This window comes from Lutra lutra, chromosome 5, assembly GCF_902655055.1.
Source record: "Lutra lutra chromosome 5, mLutLut1.2, whole genome shotgun sequence".
In the NCBI taxonomy this organism is placed as follows: domain Eukaryota; kingdom Metazoa; phylum Chordata; class Mammalia; order Carnivora; family Mustelidae; genus Lutra; species Lutra lutra.
Genome location: NC_062282.1, coordinates 133,635,988 through 133,656,252, shown reverse-complemented (window position 1 = coordinate 133,656,252; position 20,265 = coordinate 133,635,988). Strand labels below are relative to the sequence as shown.

Here is a 20,265-nt window from a genome sequence, read left to right as displayed (position 1 = left end):
TTGTTTTATTGCCAATGTGTTTCTTTGATTTTGTTATTAATTGTGTTATATAGTTGGCTGCTCCCATGTTAGGGGCATAGATATTTAAAATTATTAGATCTTCTTATGGGACAGACCTTTTGTGTATGATACAGTGTCCTTCCTCATCTCTTATAGTCTTTGGTTTAAAATATAATTTATCTGATATGAGGATTGCCACCCCACCTTTCTTTTGATGTCTATTAGCATGGTAAATTGTTTTCTACCCCCTCACTTTAAATCTGGAGGTGTCTTTGGGTCCAAAATGAGTTTCTTGTAGATAGCATATGGATGGGTCTTGCTTTTTTATCCATTCTGATACCCTGTGTCTTTTGATTGGGGCGTTTAGCCCATTTACATTCAGGGGAACTACTGAAAGATAGGAATTTAGTGCCATTGTATTGCCTGTAAGGTGACTGTCACTGTATATAGTCTCTGTTCCTTTCTGGTCTACTACTTTTAGGCTCTTTGCTTAGAGGTCCCCTTTCAATACTTCCTATAGGGCGGGTTTGTGGTTTGCAAACTCTCAGTTTTTGCTTGTCCTGGAAGCTTTTCATCTCTCTTATTTTCAATGGTAGCCTAGCTGGATATAGTATTTCTGGCTGCATATGTTTCTCTTTTAGTGCTCTGAATCTATCATGCCAGTTCTTTCTGCCTGCCAGGTCTCTGTGGATAAGTCTGCTGCCAATCTAATATTTCTACTATTATATGTTACCAACCTCTTGTCATGAGCTGCTTTCAGGATATTCTGTTACTAAGACTTGTAAGTTTTGCTATTAGATGATGAGCTGTGGACCTATTCTATTTGATTTTAACGGGGGTTCTCTGTGCCTCCTAGATTTTGATGCTTGCTCCCTTTGCCATATTAGGAAAATTATCTACTATAATTCACTTCAATATACCTCCTGCCCCCCTCTCTTTCTTCTTCTTCTTGAATCCCAATTATTCTAACCTTGTTTTGACTTCTGGTGTCACTTATCTCTTGAATTCTCCCCCTATGGTCCAGTAGTTGTTTGTCTCTCTTTTGCTCACCTTTTTAATTCTCCATCATTTGGTTTCTATATCACTAATTCTCTCTTCTGCCTAATTTCTCCTTGCAGTAAGAGCCTCCATTTTTTATTGTACCTCTTTAATAGCTTTTTGATTTCAGGTTGATTAGATTTTAGTTCTTTTATTTCTCCAGAAAGGGATTTTATTTCTTTAGAAAGGGATTCTCTAATGTCTTTTGTGCCTTTTTTTGAGCCCAGCAAGCACCTTGAGAATCGTCATTCTGAATTCTAGTGCTGACATATTACCAATGTCCATATTGATTAGGTCCCTAGCCATCAGTACTGCCTCTTGTTCTTTTATTGTGGTGAGTTTTTCCACCTTGTCATTTTATCCAGATAAGAGTATATGAATGAGAGAGTAAAATACTAAAAGGGTGGCAAAGACCCCAGAAAAATATATGCTATCCAAATCAGAGGAGATCCAAAACCATGGGGGCAGAGGAAAGGGGAGGGAATGAATATATATATATATATATATTAGATTGTTGAATAAAACAGAGCCACCCACTTGATTTTGGGTGTATTTTGGTATCTTAGAGGAAACTACCTCCCAATATTTTAAAGAAAAAAAAAAGATATACACACACACACACACATATACACACATACATACATACATACACACATACACACAAAATTAAGGGTAAAGGGTAAACATGAAGGGATGGAGTATGACTGTAAAGATGAAAATAAAAAAAAAAACCTCTAATAAAGGAATTGATAGGATAAGTTGGAAAAAGGAAAGAAGAAAAAAAAAGGAGAAAATGTGCTCAGGCTGGAGACTAGAACAAATCCATCTGCTAGATTTAGGGTATATTTTGATCTATTAGAAGAAATTGCATCCCAAAATTTTAAAGAAAGGAAAACCTATATGTATACAAAAAATAAGGTTAAATACAATGAAGGGATAAAATATGACTATAACAATGACGGTTTAAAAAGATTTTTTTTAGAAAGGTATTATTAAGATAAACTAGCTAAAAAATGTTAGAAAAGAGGAAGTTTAAAAAAGTAGAATAGGAAAAAAAATAAAATTTAAAAAATTTAAGTTTGCAAGACCAAAGGATCATGGTGGGGGGAAGCCATGAATACTATGCATTGCTTTCCCTTTGCTCTGGAGTTCTGCTCTTCTCCTTGGTCGGTGAGCTTGGTCTTGGCTGGATGTTCTTGTTGATCTTCTGGGGGAGGGGCCTGTTGTAGAGAGTAGCAAATGTCTTTGCCTGAGGCAGAATAGCACCACCCTGTCAGGGGCCAGGCTAGGTAATCTGCTCAGGTTTGCTCTTGGGAGATTTTGTTCCCTGAATGCTTTCTGTAGAGCTTTGGAGGACAGGAATGAAAATGGCGGCCTCCCAATCTCCAGCCCACAGGAGATGAGAGCTGGGGACCCTACTCCTCAGTGTGCCTCAGAGAAAAGCAGTCAATCCCTCCCATCTCCCTGGTCTTCAGCTGCCCTCTATGTTCACCTGGCCTGTGACTATTTCTGTCTTTGGTGCACAGCTCCATTTGGAATCTCCAAACCTAGCAGATTCCTATTGCATGCTCCTATGCTGCTCCTCCTGAAGGAGGAAGGAGTGGGTATCTCTGGATCTGCCACTTGTGGGGTCCCTGCTTGAAGAGCAGTGGCCTGACTCTGCCTTGGATGATGGTTTAAGGTAATACAGATCTGAGAGCTCACTCCTCAGCTCTGTCTCTGTAATTGGCTTCCCTGCTCTGATACCTGGGAAATCTGCCACACTCAGACACCCCCAGTCTTTCTGTGACCCCGGGGACCTGAGACCACACTGTCCCCATGAGGGCTCCACCCCCTCTCAGCCTCTGGAGTGACGTCTCTTAGTGGAGCAGACTTCTAAAATTTCTGATTTTGTGCTCCACTGATCCACTGCTTGCTGGGAGCCGGCCCCTCCCCTCACAGTCTATCTTCCCTTCTTTTTGGATTCACTTGTTTGCATGTCCTATGTTTCAGAAAGTGGTCGATTTTCTGTTCCTAGAATTGATGCTCTTCTTCTCTTCCATCTCCTGTTGAGTTTGTAGGTGTTTGGAATGGTTTGATAACTATCTAGCTGAGCTCCTGGGACCTGATGTCCTTTCAGTCTGCTACTCCTCTACCATCTTCACCTGAGCTTCTATTTACTTATCATTTCAGTGATTCTTATTTTTTTCAATGAGTTTTAATCCATCATTCTTTATCATTTACTTGGTCCTATATATTCCCAATTAGAGCCCTTCAGTCAGGTTCCTCTGTCATTTTGTTATGTCCCAGTCTTTTTAAGTGCTTCTAGACTTTCTGGAACAAGTTACTTTTTACCTTCTATCTTTCCTGCCCCAGTTCTGAAGTCAGCCATTTCTTCAAGGAGACCTGATTCCTTTTAGTGGGGAATGGTATTTAGAAACCAGTAAGAAACCAAGGCTCTTCATTTCTCACCAAGGCAAATACTTTGAAGAATATTTGGAAGTCCTATTTCATAGCTACTTACTTTTAATATCAATGGCCAGTAGGCATGAGCTGGTAATATTTTTAATTCACTAGTATAAGGTAAAAGACAGGACTTATTCCTAAGATTTAAAAGATCTTTGACTTTGTATTTTTTAGATCAAACTCAGTGCTATGTGTCTTTGAAACTTTGTGTACCTTTTGACAATAAGAGACATCAACCCTGCTAATGGATCAAAGAATAAAGGCTTTAGTGCAAATAACAGTTGGTCCATGTAGTCTAAAAGATAGTTCTACTTTACCTAGCATCAGGGGGCTAAGGATTGCTGCTGATATAGTTGAGAATAGCAGAAAGTTGATGTTTCCAAGGCAATAGCATAAAATGTGATCTGTAATACCTGTATTTGCTACACAGAAGTATGTAAGCAAAATAATAAGGCTGGAAAAGAAATGTGCTTACGTTAATCTGTACATATGCCATCCAGTGGACTGCCTCTTCAATAATGCTTGATGATCATCTGAAAGGATTAGTTACTATTAACCTCATAGAGACATTTATTTTGATTTGATGTAATACACAATGCTGGATGGGGAAAAAAAGAATTCAACATATAATGTTTCATATTTGATGAAATGTATATGAGTTAGTTTGGCAAATACTTGGATTGTTTTACATACAAGGCCTCTAACCAAACTAGCACAGTAAGTACATATTTTAAGCTCCAGAGCATTTTATCCCTTCTAATTGCTCCAGGCACACAGAAGGTATATAAAAATGGTTTTTAAAAGTAAAAAAGTTCATGGGGCGCCTGGGTGGCTCAGTGGGTTAAGCCACTGCCTTCGGCTCGGGTCATGATCTCAAGGTCCTGGGATCGAGCCCCGCATCGGGCTCTCTGCTCGGCAGGGAGCCTGCTTCCTCCTCTCTCTCTACCTGCCTCTCTGCCTGCTTGTGATCTCTCTCTGTCAACTAAATAAATAAAATCTTTAAAAAAAATAAGAGTAAAAAAGTTCATATTCATAGAAAAAATGAGGAAACCCTATCCATATATAAAAACCTAAAAAGAAATGGGAGAGCAGTGAGTGGCACTTAGCATGGTGGCCAATAGCTGGTAGAGACTTCCTTGAGTTCAGTTGCTGTGGGGTATCAGGGAATAAAAGCACCTCAACATAATGTGGGGGCTATACCCAGGCTCACTTTTATAATTTCAGTCAGCTCTCCTTCTCTTGTGAAAGGGGATGATGATAGCTGCTATTAATCATGCCTGAGCCTATGGCTTGTATCAGGCTGTATTCCCAGGAAATTAGGAGGACACAGATGTAACCTCTAATCTAGGAACAGAGCTAAGACTCTGCTGGCTCACTGATTTGCAGTATCCCATCTAACTAAAGGAGGAGAGCTCCACAAAGCCAACATGTGACCTTGTTTTGTATTAGAACACGAGAATACTGGGACAACCTAAGGAAGATGGTTGTAAAACTAAGACACAGGAAAGGTTGAGCAAAGAGAGTGAGGAGGAAAGCAAGTGAAGGGTGAAGGAGGTGAGAGAGAAAAATTAAAACATCAACTTAAAGTTAGCTTACAACCAAAATTCCCACAAAATAATACTACAAGAAAACTAAGAATATCAGCAGTTAAAAGATGGATTAAGATGAAACTAAAATAACAGAAAAAAATTAAAAATAATAGTAATAAACACACACAGGATCTTCAAGATATAATTGATGGGAGAACTTCCATTATTTATACGAAGTTACCATAGGGGTGCTTGATTTGGCTCAGTTAGTTAAGCATCTGCCTTCAGCTCAGGTCATGATCCCAGGGTTCTGCGATTGAGCCCTCTGTCAGGCTTCCTGCTTACTGGGGAGGTCCTTCTCATTTTGCCCCTCCCCCTGCTTGTACTCTCAAATAAATAAATAAATAAAATCTTAAGAAGTTAGGTTAAACAATGGCAGAAAAACACAATTTCCATCCTCAAGGAGTTTATCATAAAGATTCTATGGGTATATGATAGATTTGGATATAGTATCTTTATCATAAGCAATGAGTGAATATCTATATGTTATATAACATAATAAATACATCTGACTTTATTGCCTATTACATATATAATACATATATACTTTGTCATCTTGTCCTGTCAAAATACAAATTTTAGAGTGTATTATAATGTATATTATTATTATTTGTGATATTTGCAGTGATTTTTATAAAAAGAGGGAAGTCTTTCTGACATATAGCACTATTTCTATTGGAAGATATTATTTGAATTCCATTTTAACTTATAGCACCCGGTTTCTATCTTCAGTGACTTCTTTCTTTTAATATAATGCATTTGACATTGGTCTGTGCTGTTGCATATATTTGTATATTCCTTTACATTGCAGAGTAGCTTTCACTATATATCAAGTTTTTATCTATACATCAGTTTAATGACATTTGGTTTCCAGTGTTTTGGGAACTATGAATATTTTTATATTCACTTTTTATAGTCACTATAAACATACCTATAAACATTTTTGGGTAAATATAAACTATTATTTCATCTGGATAAATATGTAGCAGTGAAATTCCTGTATTATATGCAAAAAGTATGTTTAGTTTTATAAAAAACAGCCACACTGTTATCCAAAGTGGCTACACTCTTTTGCCTTCCCATTTGGAACATATTAAGGCTCTAGTTGTGAACACTTGATATTGTCAGTTTTTTAAAAATTTTTGTTAATTGTAGACATTCATACAGATATGCAGTAATATCATGTAGTCTTAAATATCCTTTGCCTAATGATTATTGATGCAGAGCAAATGTTCATGTACTTATTTAGCATCTATATATCTTGTTTTGTAAAATATTTGTAAGTTCTTTTTTAATCATGGGTATAAGTTCTTTGCTAGGTATCTGAGTTGTAAATAATTTCTATCTGTGGTATGTCTTTACATCTTCCAAGGCAGTATGTTACATAAAGAAAAACATTTTAATTTTTTTTTCAAAGATTTTATTTATTTGTCAGAGAGAGAGAGAGGGAGAGAGAGCAAGCATAGGCAGACAGAATGGCAGGCAGAGGCAGAGGGAGAAGCAGGCTCCCTGATGAGCAAGGAGCCCGATGTGGGACTCGATCCCAGGACGCTGGGATCATGACCTGAGCCGAAGGCAGCTGCTTAACCAACTGAGCCACCCAGGCGTCCCAAAACATTTTAATTTTAATGAAGTCCAATTAATGACTTTTAACAATGTTGTATTATTAAAATACAATTTTATATTAATATACAGCTTCAGGTATACAATATAGTGATTCAGCAATTCTATACATTACTCAGTGCTCATCATGATGAATCTGCTCTCAATCCCCATCACCTATTTCAACCTTTCCCTTACTCACCTCCCCTCAGGTAACCATCAATTTGTTCTCTACAGTTGGTGTCTGTTTTCTCATTTGTCTCTTTTATCTTTGTTCTTTCATTTCTTAAATTCCACATATGCGTGAAGTCGTATGATATTTATCTTTCTGTGACTGACTTATTTCACTTAGCATTATACTCTCTAGATCCAACCAGGTTGTAGCAAATGGAAAGATTTCAAATTTTTTTTTTAAGATTTATTTATTTTAGAGAGAGAGCACAGGCACAGAAGGGAGCAGTGGGAGAGGGAGAGAGATACTTAAGCAGATTCTGTGCTGAGTATGGAGCCCACTATAGATCTTGATCTCATGACACTGCGATCATGACCTGAGTCAAACCAACTGTGCTACCCCAGCACCCCAAAATTTCAAACTTTTTTATGGTTAATATTCTATTGTGTGTATATATATAGTACCACATCTTCAGTATCCATTCATGTATTGAGTGACACTTGGGTTGCTTCTCTAATTTGGCTGAATTATTGTTTTCATATTTCTTGGATAAATAACCAGCAGCAGAACTACTGAAATATATGGGAATTCTGCATTTAATTATTTGAGGAACCTCCACACTATCTTCCACACTTGTTGTACCAGTTTGCACTCCCACCAACAGTGTATGAGGGTTCCTTTCTCTCCACAATCTTACCAACACTTGTTTCTTGTTTTTTATTTTAGCCATTATGACAGGTGTGAGGTGATATCTCATTGTGATTTTTTATTGCCTTTTGATAGATGATGAATGATGTTGAGCATATTTTCATGGGTCTTTTGGCCACCTGGATGTCTTCTTTGGAGACATGTCTGTGCATGGCTTCTGCCCATTTTACAATTTGGATTATATGGTTTTTGTTTTGTTTTGTTTGGTGTTGAGTTTTATAAGTTCTTTATGTATTTTGGTTACTAACACTTTATTGGATAGGTCATTTGCAAATATCTTCTCCCATCCCATAGGTTCCCTTTTAGTTTTGTTAGTCATTTCTTTTGATGTAGTCCCAAGTATATTTTTGCTTTTCTTTCTCTTGCCTCTGGAGACATATCTAGAAAAATGTTGCAATGGCTGATGTCAGAAATTACTGCCTGTGTTCTCTTCTGGGATTACTATGGCTTCAGGTCTCACATTTATGTCTTTAATCTGTTTTGAGTTTATTTTTGTGTATGGTGTAAGAAAGTGGTCCAGTTTCATTCTTTTGCATATAGCTGTCCAGTTTGCCCAACACTATCAGTTGAAGAGACTTTTTTTTCCCACTGCATATACTTGACTCCTTTGTCAAATATTAATTGATCATATATTTGTGGATTCCTTTCTGGACTTTTTCTATCCTGTTCCATTGATCTACATGTCTACTTTCCTGCCAGTATCACACTGTTCTGATTACTTCAGCTTTGTAGCATATCTTGAGGTCTAGGATTGTGAGACCTCTAGTTCTGTTTTTTTTTTTTTAAGATTGCTTTGGCTATTCAGTGTCTTTTATAGTTCCATATAAATTTTAAGATTATTTGTTCTAGTTCTGTGGGAAAAAAATGCTATTGGTATTTTGAAAGAGATTGCATTAAGTCTGTAGATTGCTTTGGGTAGTATGGGCATTTTAACAATGTTTGTTCATCCAATTCATGAGCATGAAATATCTTTCCATTTGTTTGTCTTCAATTTCTTCCATCAGTGTTTTATAGTTTTTGAGTATAGTTCTTTCACCTCCTTGGTTAAGTTTAGTCCTCAGGATTTTATTATTTTTGGTGCAATTGTAAATGGGATTATTTTCTTAATTTCTATTTCTGCTGCTTCATTATCAGTGTACAGAAATGCAACAGATTTCTGTATATTGACTTTGTATCCTGTGACCCTACTAAATTCATTTACCAGTTCACTAGATTTGGTGGAGTTTTTAGAGTCTTCTCTATATAGTATCATGGCATCTGAAAATAGTGAAAGTTTTACTTCTGCCTTACCAACTTGGGTGTCTTTTGTTTCTTTTTCTTGTCTGATTGCTGTGGCTAGGACTTCTATTTTGAATTATGTTAAATAAAAGTAATGAGAGTGGACATCCTTGTCTTTTTCCTGATCTTAGGTAAAATGCTCATTTTTTCCTCATTGAGTTTTATCACTATTTTTTTTTTCATATATGGCCCTTTAGTAGGTTGATACATATTCCATCTAACTCTAATTTGTGGAGGATTTTTACCATGAATCTACATTGTATTTTGTCAAAAGCTTTCTCTGCATCTATTGAAATGATCTTATGGTTTTTATCCTTAGTCTTGCTAACGTAATGTATGTTGACTGATTTATGAATATTAAACCACTCTTGCATAACAGGAATAAATCTCATGTGATTGTAGTGAATGATGTTTTTAATGTATTGTTGGATTTGGTTTGCTAATATTTTGTTGAGGATTATTGCCTCTGTTCACCAGAGATATTGGCCTATAGATCTCTTTTTTGCAGTGTTTATATCTGGTTTTAGTATCAAGGTAATGCTAGTCTCAGAGAATGAATTTGGGAGCTTTCCTTCATCTTCTATTTTTTAGAATAGTTTGAGAAGAGTAGCTGTGAACTTTTCATTAGATGTTTGGTAGAATTCACCTGTAAAACCTTCTGGTCCTCAACTTTAGTTTTTGTTATTTTTGGTTTTGTTTTGTTTTTAGAAACACACTACAATAATTAATCTTATTTGTTCAAGGGCTCCTATTGCAGGCATTAAACCAAGTCTGGTCATTGATTCTGTGAGGGTCTGTTTCTCTCTCTTCTCAACACCTACAAATTGCCTCTCTCTTGAGGCATTCCTCAACAGACCACATTCTTGCTGGTCTATTTAGCTCCTGACCTGGTCTCTGTCCTTCCTACCCTCTTTGATGTGGACTCTTGTCTGCATTTAGCTGTGAAGGGTCTGTTCTATTAGTCTTTGGGCTGTTTTCTGGATTATTGACACTGGTGTGTCTGTTATCTAGTTGTATCCATGGGATAACGTGAGGTTAGGGTCCTCTGACTCCACCATCTTTACTGGAACACCTCTATACTATTTATAAAGTACCTAAACTAAGAGATTAAGAATGGATTTAGCTCAAATCTTCAGAGTGTTTTCAACCACAATAGAGAACAAGAAAGAGCAATATCATTGAAAGAAAGCCATTGGAGCACTGGGTGTGGCGTATAAACAACGAATTCTGGAATACTGAAAAGAAATTTAAAAATAAATAAATAAAAATTTAAAAAAAGAAAGCCATTAGACTCTACATTCTTTGAAGAACAGTGATCTGATAGTTAGCTTTAGAAATCATCATCCAGCTGATACTTCTAGAAACACCACTGAACATTTAATCGAATTAAACAGAGATTTCAGTTTGTTTTACATTTACTACAAAATTGAATGAAAATAGTATTGCATAAAAATAGTATTGTGTAAAATAAAATTATAATTTATTTAATAAGCTTAAATAATATTAATATAGCTCCTAAAATACGCATTATAGTTTTAAAATCTGACAAAATGAAGTAAAGATGGGTTACACCCCCCTTATATAGAGTGGGGAAAGAATCAAAAGGAGAATATGATGCAAAATAATTTTTTACCCTAAAAATTTTGATATATAGAATTTTCTGAGGAATGTTACTATAATAAAAAGAATTAAAAATAGAATATATGACTTTATAATCATGGGTAAATCAGAAGGGGAATAACAGTTCCAAATAGAAAATATACAGAGTAAAAACAATAAATCATACAAGACATAGAAAACAAAATGTATAAATTATGACAATAAAAGTAAATGCCATTAATTCCATAGTAGCCAAAGGAAAAATTAAACTAAGTGTAACTGAGAGGAAATAGTTAAAATGAGATTAAATTTAAAAAAGGACTGAAAATGATTTGTTAGGAAAAAATTAAGCATTAAATATGGTGAGTTGCAACACTGTTTTCAGACAAATTTGAATTTTAGGCAGAAATCATTAAACAGTTCAAAGATCAAAAAGTTATATTGACAAATGGGACATTTGACAACTAATGCATTCTCATTGACTATTTCCACATACACTGAAAATGACTGGAAGGAAATAAGCCAAATTAAACAGCAATTCTCTCAAGGAGATATGATCATAGACAATTTGCACTTTCATGATACATACTGTTCTGGATTCATGCCCATAAATATTTAGACAGGAAAGAAGTGAATTAATAAAGAAAAAACCTTCTACAAAATAAAATAAATGTAACTGGTTTTAAACCTTTTTTCTTTGTTCTTAACATATCATATATCCATGTCTCTTCCTTTGCCTAACTACCCCCTTTTAAAATTGCTTCTCTGATTTTTAAGACATTTTTTTCTTTCTAGTTTTCCCTTTCTATCTCTGGTAGTGTTTTCTCTGGATTTTCTTCCCCTCTAACTATAGGGATTGTTCCAAAGTTTTCTCTCCTTGCTGTGACCTCCTTCCTTGTAATCATGTGGATTTAACTACTGCCTTTCCCTAGGAAGTTTTTATTACCTCTATACCATGTTTCTACCTTTGCAACTATTTGGTGGGCACCTACACCTGAACATCTTGTTGACACCAAAAACTCAGTACACTATGTCTAAAACTGAAGTGATTGAGTGTCATTCATCAGTAGTCAAAGGAGTATCTACCTTAGCTTTCAAAAGGCTAAGCATTTAATGGATCCTTCTAAAATCTGGCCCTCTTTCTTATTCTGTATTTTGGTAAAAGCACTATCAACCTCTGAACTATCTAGGCTCAACATCGCGGATTTGCTTTAGTTAGTTACGAGGTAGGTAGTCACTTGGTTGGTTTACTCTTCTCCCTCTCTTGCTTTCCAAATCCAAATGGTGGACAGATGGTGTTTTCATTTTTCTACTTGGTCTTCATCTCCACTGGCTACTCTTTATTCATGTTTCACAAGCCTCACCTGTACTTTTGAAATAATGTCTTAAATTATCTTACTACAAATCTCTGCACTTTTGATTCATCTTACAATCTATTGCCCATTCAATCTTGCTAAAATATACAACTCTTGGATTCACCCTCACTCTTCCACACTTAGCACAAGTGCAGTTATATTGTGGAAGTGACTTACTATAGGTTAAACATTTCCTAATTCTTTACAGCAAGAAGTTTTCTTTCCCTTCTAGGAACTCCTATAGCCCTACCTTCCTTATAGCACTTATTACTTATACTTAATATAATAATCATTTATGAAATGCATTTATTGCACATTTGGCATTTTTAAATCTCAACAGTGTTGTATATTTCCAGTATGGGATCTTTTTAAAAATATAGTTAAGAATTACAATTGTTATCTCCTTATAGTTCAGCAGCTTACTTAGGAGAAAATTTGTTTACAAGCAAGTGCTAAAATACTGAGAGAAGTTCCCTTATTTTTGTTGACTGGCTAAATAGCATAGCAGGTTCTAGTAAACTACCAAAGACCCTTATTCAGTTTAGATTTTTTTTTTAACATCTCACTTCTAAACTAAAGCTGGCTACAGAATCTTGGCTTTAAGAAATAGCCTAGTATAATCTTTACAACTGTAGGAGAATAACAAATTGTCCTTCTTGCCACAAAGAATACTTAGAAGAAATTAAGTATACTTAAAGAAATGTAATAACATGGTATTAGAAATGATTTTTATAGCAATGACATCAGATGATACAGTTATAATTGGATATTAGGAGAAACAAAATGTATTTTGTATCACAGACAACTGATACAGTTTTTGACTAGTTGGTTGATTAAACTCTTCTAAATTCTTAGTTTCTAAATTCTAAATTCTCAGTTTCACCTCAGTGCCCTTTTTAATTCTGAACAGTACAATACACTACACTTCTATTTGAAGAACCCATCCAGATTGCTTAAATTTCCTTGGGATTGATTTTTCAGCCTCTAAATACAGGTAGTAGTTGGTTCTGTGTGCACACACAAAGAAACTTGAATTGATTTAAAATGAACTAGGTCAGTGTAGATCAATTTAGGCCACAGCAACCCATGAGGAGATGCAAATTAGGATTCTCCTACTGAGACTGAAAATAGATTCCATCAAGTCTTCTCTGAGCAAGTTCTGAAAATGTATCTTAAAAGGGGCAGCTATAAAAATTACAAGATTACTGTAGTAATTTGAATAAGAGAACATGAAAGAAGGGGCAAGAAATAAGATATTTCGATAAAAGAATTTCTCAATATATAGCCTAGTGCTTTAATTTTTTGTTTAATCAGTTTAGGACAATGCCAGTGGAAGAAAAAAGTAAAAGAGCAATCTACTAATGACTTTATACCAACTGCACTTGTCAATCATAATTTCTCCTGCAAAAGTCATAAAGGGCAGTGTTCAGTAATAAATACAATGGAAAACACTGTATCCCAATGCCTGCATATACTCTCTTCAATGTGTGAGGTACTTAATGGACAGCTTTTTTGTAAAGCATAGCACCTGGAAAACAAAAACGTAATAGCTAATTCATAAAGCCATTGCACCAAAAACTGGAGCTGACTTTGAGGGTCACATTGTTATCACATAATGATTATTTTACTGATGTCATGAGATCAGAATATACGAAATGGAAATGACTTTACATTTTCTTTTGGAGCAGTTACCTGCTGCACAATGAGCTATTCCCTGTAATTTATTACCAGAGTGAAATGGGGTCCCCATTCTGAAAATCCCAGACACAAGACACTTGACTTTAAATCTCTACTGTTTACCTTTAGAACTTTCAAATAATAAGGTGCTCATTAAGAGCAAATTCACTGGCAGATATGTTTTTTAGTTTGGATGAAACTAGAGATGACACAGTATAAGGATCTTAGCTCTGATTCTGCCACTATTTGGGCTGTAACACAGCCTCCAGCCTCTTAGAACTTTAATTTCCTCATCTCAGACTCACATTTGAGCCTCTAATACCTTGTCTGAACATTCTGAGCCTTGGTTTCCTCAGCTGAATTATTTGTCATAGTCAACCTGTTTAGTTCTTTCACAGTTTCATTTTATAAAAACCAAGACTCATTTTTAATTCCATAAAGCATTAAAGGCCAGTATAATAAAACATAAACACCTTAAGCAGTGTGACAGAATTCAGAACAGAAAGGGCAAGGAAATCTATGCAAACCTATAGTTTACATTATATATAATGGAGAAAGGAAATGAAAAGGCACACTTAAAGTAAAAAAAAATTAACTATTTAGAGCTGATAAAATTATCTGCTAAAATCCTATGAAATCTATAAAAGTCACCAGGAGGACTTTAGCAAGATTACCTACAATATACAAAATCAACCGTAATTCTATATACTAGTCATTGATAATTAGAAATCGCAATAAAAATGTTTTACAATAGCAGCAAAACCACACCATGCAATAATTAGATATAATGTGCAGGAAGTTAAAAACTACTGATAAAAGAAATTTAAAAAGATCAAAAGAGGAGAGAGATACAGTGTTCATGAATTGGTGAAATCAATATTGTGAAGATGTCAATATTCTTGAGACTGATTTAGAGCTGCTGTGCAATCACAATATCTCAACAGTATTTTTATAGTCATAGCTCATAAAATTGATTATGAAATTTACAGGGAAAAAAAGAACTAGAATATAAAAAGCCATTTTGAAAAATAAGAATCTTACCTGGTATCTACACTTGTTATAAAACTATATCAAGTGGGAGAGTGTGGTATCAGCATCAAGATAGACAAATTAACAGAACAAAAAAAGTCTAGAAATATACCTACACAAATTCAGTCAATTGTATTTTGACAAAGGTGCAAATGTAATGACAATGGATAAAGAACAGTCTCTTAAATGGTGCTGGAATAACTGGAATGCCATATAAAAAATTGAAAAATACCTTGTATGTTACAGAAAATTAACTCAAAATGAATCCAAAAACAAATTTCACATTTAACTTACATAATTTCTGCAAGTAAAAGAGAAGAAAATCTTTTGTGGGTTACGCAGAATTTCTTAATTACTACAGCAAAAGCACGAGCCATTCAATTTTTGAAAATCATTAACTGGATTCCTGGAAAAAGATGGAAGAGTAGGAAGACCCTAAGTCATCTCATTGTATGAATACAATTAGATGAAAGCCACATCACTGTAAATAGGCAAGAAAATGACCCAAAGATGGGCAGAAAGGACTCTTCACAGTTAAATGTAGATAAGAGGTCACATCAAAGACAGTAGCAAGGGCAGAGACCAGAAGAGAAGCTAAATGGACCTATGGGGCTGTCCAAAGAAGGGATGGAACCACGAACACAGGGAAGAGAAATAGACTCATACCAGGGACCTCGTGAGCTCACAAGACCTTGTGAGCAACAAATAGGAAGCCTGCATGGGGAAACTAATCCTCATAACATTCAGCTGTGAAAACCAGAGGGGCCAAATTTCAGGAGTTCTTACAATCAGCAGGGTTTAAAACCTAAAATTATTGAGTGCTGTGAAGTGTGTAAACCTGGCGATTTGCAGACCTATAACCCTGGGGATAAAAATATATGTTTAAAAATAAATAAATAAATAAATAATTAAGATTAAAAAAAAAAAAAACAAAAAAACCCCTAAAATTATAAAAATCAAGTCTTGTAGGAGAGTCTTACAGGACCAACGTGCATGGAACACACATCAGAGACACTTCTGAAGTGTCAGGTCCTGGTGAACAGGGAAATTGCATCGCAGGGCACTAAGAAACTAGAAATCAAACACAAGAAGAAAAATCTGGCAAGAACGCAAATACATGGAGGTTAAATAATATGCTGCTAACACAGCGAATAGGCAACCAGGAAATCAAAGAAGTTATCCAAAAATACATGGAGACAAATGAAAATGAAAATACTATAGATCCTAAAATCTTTGGGATGCAGCAAAAACTGTTCTAAGAGTAAATTTTATAGCATTACAGGCCTACCTCAAGAAGCAAGAAAAATCTGAAATAAACAACCCAATCTTACACCTACAAGAGCAAGAAGAAGGACAAACAAAATTCAAAACCAGTAGAAGAAAGGAAATAATGAAGAGTAAAGCAGAGGGGTGGAGCATCCAACTTTTAATCTCAGTCTCAGCTCTTGATCTCTCAGTGTTGTGAGTTCAAGCTTTGTGTTGAGCCCAGCATGGAGCCTACTTAAAAAAACAAAGCAAAACAAAACCCCAAAATGTAAAGCAGAAATAAACAAAATGAAACTAAGAAAACAACACATCAATGAAACTAGGAGCTGGTTCTTTGAAAAAAAAATAAACAAAATTAATAAGCTTTTAGCCAGATTCATAAGTCACAAAGAGAGAGAGGATTCAAAAAAATCAGAAAAGAGGAGAGTAACAATGGACACCACAGAAGGATAAAGGATAGTAGGAGACAATCATGAAAAACTACTATCCAACAAACTGGACAACCTAGAAGAAATGGATAAAGTCCTAGCAACATATAACCTCTCAAAGTTGAATTAGGAAGAAATAGAAAATTTAAAGAGATGATTACCAGCAATGAATTTGCACCAGTAAACAAAAAACTCCCAACAAACCAAAGTCCAGGTCCAGACAGCTTCACAGGTAAATTCTACCAAACATTTACAAAAGAGTTAATACATACTTTTCTTAAATTATTAAAAAAAAAAAAAGAAGATGAAAGAAAGCTTCCAAATTCGTTCTATGAGGCCACATTTATCCTCATACCAAAACCAGAGGAGTGATTGGTGGGGGGATGGATGAAATAGGTCAAGGGGATTAAGAGTAGACTTACCACAACAGTACTGAGTAATATATAGAATCGATAATCACTGTTCCGTATACCTGAAACTAACGTAACACTGTTAAGTATTCTGGAATTAAAATTTAGAAATGCAATTGGAAAACATTTTAGAATAAAATAAAAACAATATAACAGAAAAAAGTATATGTGAAGAATTTAAGTACTTGAAAATCTAAAATCTTGGAAACAAAATCAGTGCTTTATCATTTTACATTTCAGTGGCAAAACCTAAGGCTGATTTTATTTATTTCTCTCTCGATATTTGTAGAATTTTGTTTTTATCCTTGTAGTTACTTTTTTCCTTGGGTCTCTTGTCATTGTTTTTTGAACTGGTATAGAAATTCATTTAAATACATACACTTAGGTCTGTTTCAGCTCTAAGTTTTCTGTGGTCATATCTCTGTTTTGTTTTGTTTTTTGAATACTGCTTCTATTTCAAATTTTCTGGGATTTTAAAAATTGATAATTCTTGGGTTGTATAATATTTTATTCCATTTTAGTTTTCTCTTTATTTGAACTTTATATTTTCCTCTATCTCTGGAAATCATAAGCTCATAATCATTTTAACATGGGTTTATTTTTCATAATGTCTTCTCTGTTTTCTTGAAACACTTTCCTATGTCTTGGTCTTTTACCATGGCATTTTATCTTTTCATACCATCCTTGCTCACATTTTTTTTTTCTCTCTGGGTTTTCTATTCTTAGGACTGTGAGTTCCTATTTTGTAGATACATCTTATATCCTATTGAATGCCAAGTACTTTTCTATACCTACTTTCAGGTTCCTGCTCTAAGTAATCTTTTAAAAGTTTATTTTCTTCTGGATCTATGTGACAATGTACATTCTTTTTGGCTTTCAATAAGTTAGAGATTACTTTGGAAGTTTTCTTCTACCTGCCATTTTTTGAGGTGAGGTGTATATAAGACTGATGTTTGCCAACAAACAGTATTTACAAATTGTAATGTGTCCCTTTCTATATATTTGCATGCTAGTGGATACCAAAGTTAGAGCTATAGCTGGATAGAAACTGGGAACAGTTTCTGACAGGTTTTTATCTACTGTGGCTATGCTGGAATGTGAGATTTTTTTTTCCCCTACCAATTCTATCTGTATTTTAGATTGCTGAACAGTGTTATTATCTTCAGTCTGTTTGGAAAACAGGGCCCTTCCTATCGCTGCAAGAATCTTTTGACCCTCAGTAAAATTTCATTTAGAGTAAGTAACCCTTCTAGGATAAAATAAATCTCTGACCATCAAACTTCTAATATTTAGGACACCTGGATGGCTCAGTTGGTTAAGCATCTGACTCTCGATTTTAGCTCAGGTGATGATTTCAGGGTTGAGATTGAGCCCTGAGTCAGGCTCTGCACTGGGCATGGAGTCTGCTTAGGATTCTTTTTCTCCCTTTTCCTCTGCCCCTCCTTGCTTCTCTTTCCCTTCTTCTCAAAAGAAATATAAATAGAAGAAAAAATTTAATTTTAAAAAAATTTTTAAATTAATTTTTATAGCCTGCAGAAGTTAACTATATACAGGGGAGCTGATATGGGGAGGGGAAAAGTAACCCTTTAGGTGCTGCAAAAATCAGTACGTGTATTGTTGGTTGGTAAAGACCTTGTGAGAAAACAATTAATTATAGAGTAACGACTACCTGCTTTCATATGAGCATTTCTCCCTATTTCTGTCTGAAAACTTCTGGTGGCTTCTCAGTTCCACTTAGAAATCCAGTTCCTATGATTCCTCTATTACTAAAGATTGCCACATAGTAAACATAGATTCTGGCTTATACTCTATTTTTTAGCATGCTCCATTGATCAATGTCCAATCAAGGATATATTGTAAAGGACAAAAGTGAGAGTATTACTATAGGGATGCTGCAAATCTAGCATAGTGTATTTTTAAAGTACAAATAATTTCCAGAATTTTTTCCTTAGCTATTGTTAATAACATGATTTGTAGTATATCTCCCTTAATTATGGAAACACACTAGCATGTCAAGAAATCATAGGTGAGAACTTGTGGAAAACACTTTTGGAATATTGATAATGTAGGCATTCTTTGTCGTTTAGCTTCAAGACTGAAGGTCCTATATTATTATGTTCTCTAACCAGCAATGGTTAAGTCCTTCAGAAGCAGGAAAGGGAGGAAAAAACATAGCCTCTTATATTTCCCCATTTGCCTACCCCAAATCTGTATGGTTGCTATGGTAATTTAATTGCTCCTCTGGTAAGACAACTCTTCTAATCTTTCATACTCTGCTACCATTCCATTTCGATAACCCCTGAAGTGATCTCACATCTTTAAGTATTTCTTGTACAATCTGCACAACTTTCAGAGTTATCATTTTGAAACAATTCTGATCATACTGTTTTACTGCTTAAAAGTCTTCAAAGACTACAAGGATATTGTGCTGAATGAAGGCAAAAGCTTCATACAAAACAGTATGATGCAGAGCCCCTAGATTCCATCTCTATTACTTCCATTTTACTCCTTTCCCTCCTCTTATTGGGGACCAGAATGATATGCCCGACAAAACAGACTGTGTGATGTCTGATACAAAAAAAGGCCAATAAGTCCCGATATTTCTGGGTTCTTCAAGAAAACGGCTTTACTCCTGTGCTAGGCAGCCCCTAAAATGGCCTCCATTGATCTCTGCTTCTTGATATTCATGCCATGGTATAATCCCTTCTCTTGAGTAATGGGCTGGATTTAGGGGTTCACTTCTAATGACTAGAATATTGCAGAAAAGAGAAGACACCACTTCTAAGATTAGGATATGAAAAGACAGAAACTTCTATCTTGGGGACTCTCAATTACTCACCAGTGTCTCTCCCTCTCTGGTTTCATCTTGTTTCATTTTTCCCTCCTTTCCCCAATGATCCTCTGTCTTGTGTCTCAAATTCCTCATATCAGTGAGATCGTATGATAATTATCTTTCTCTGATTGACTTATTTTGCTTAGCATAATACCTTCTAGTTCCATCCATGTCATTGCAAATGGCAAGATTTGGGGGGTTTTTGATGGCTGCATAGTATTCCATTGTATATATACACCACACCTTCTTTATCCATTCATCTGTTGATAGACATCTAGGCTCTTTCCATAGTTTAGCAATTGTGGACATTGCTGCTATACACATATGTGTGCACATGTCCCTTTGGATCACTACATTTGTACTTTTAGGATAAATACCCAGTAGTGCGATTGCTGGGTCATAGGGTAGCTCTATTTTCAACTTTTTGAGAAACCTCCATACTGTTTTCCAGAATGGCTGTACCAGCTTGCATCCCCACCAACAATGTATGGAGGGTTCCCCTTTCTCGGCATCCTCACCAACACCTGTCATTTCCTGACTGGTTTATTTTAGCCATTCTGACTGGTATGAGGTGGTATCTCACAGTGGGTTTGATTTGAATTTCCCTGATGCTGAGTGATGTGGGGCACTTTTTCATGGGTCCATTGGCCATTTGGATGTCTTCTTTGCAGAAATGTCTCCCATTTCTTGATTGGATTATTTGTTCTTTGGTTGTTTATAGATTTTGGATACTAGCCCTTTATATATGTCATTTGCAAATATCTACTCCCATTCTGTTGGTTATCTTTTGATTTTGCTGCCTGTCTCCTTTGCTGTGCAAAAGCTTTTGATCTTCA

The 20,265-nt window shown here is 35.3% G+C and overlaps 1 protein-coding gene and 1 long non-coding RNA gene across 6 annotated transcripts in view; one reads left to right on the top strand and one right to left on the bottom strand.

Annotated features, from left to right (window-relative positions):
• LOC125100392 (uncharacterized) overlaps positions 1–20,265 on the bottom strand; it is a 323,416-nt gene that overhangs the window by 74,381 nt on the left and 228,770 nt on the right. The gene's annotated exons all lie outside the window — the stretch shown is intronic.
• Positions 1–20,265, top strand: part of TMEM232 (transmembrane protein 232) — a 280,919-nt gene that overhangs the window by 229,019 nt on the left and 31,635 nt on the right. The window lies entirely within an intron of this gene.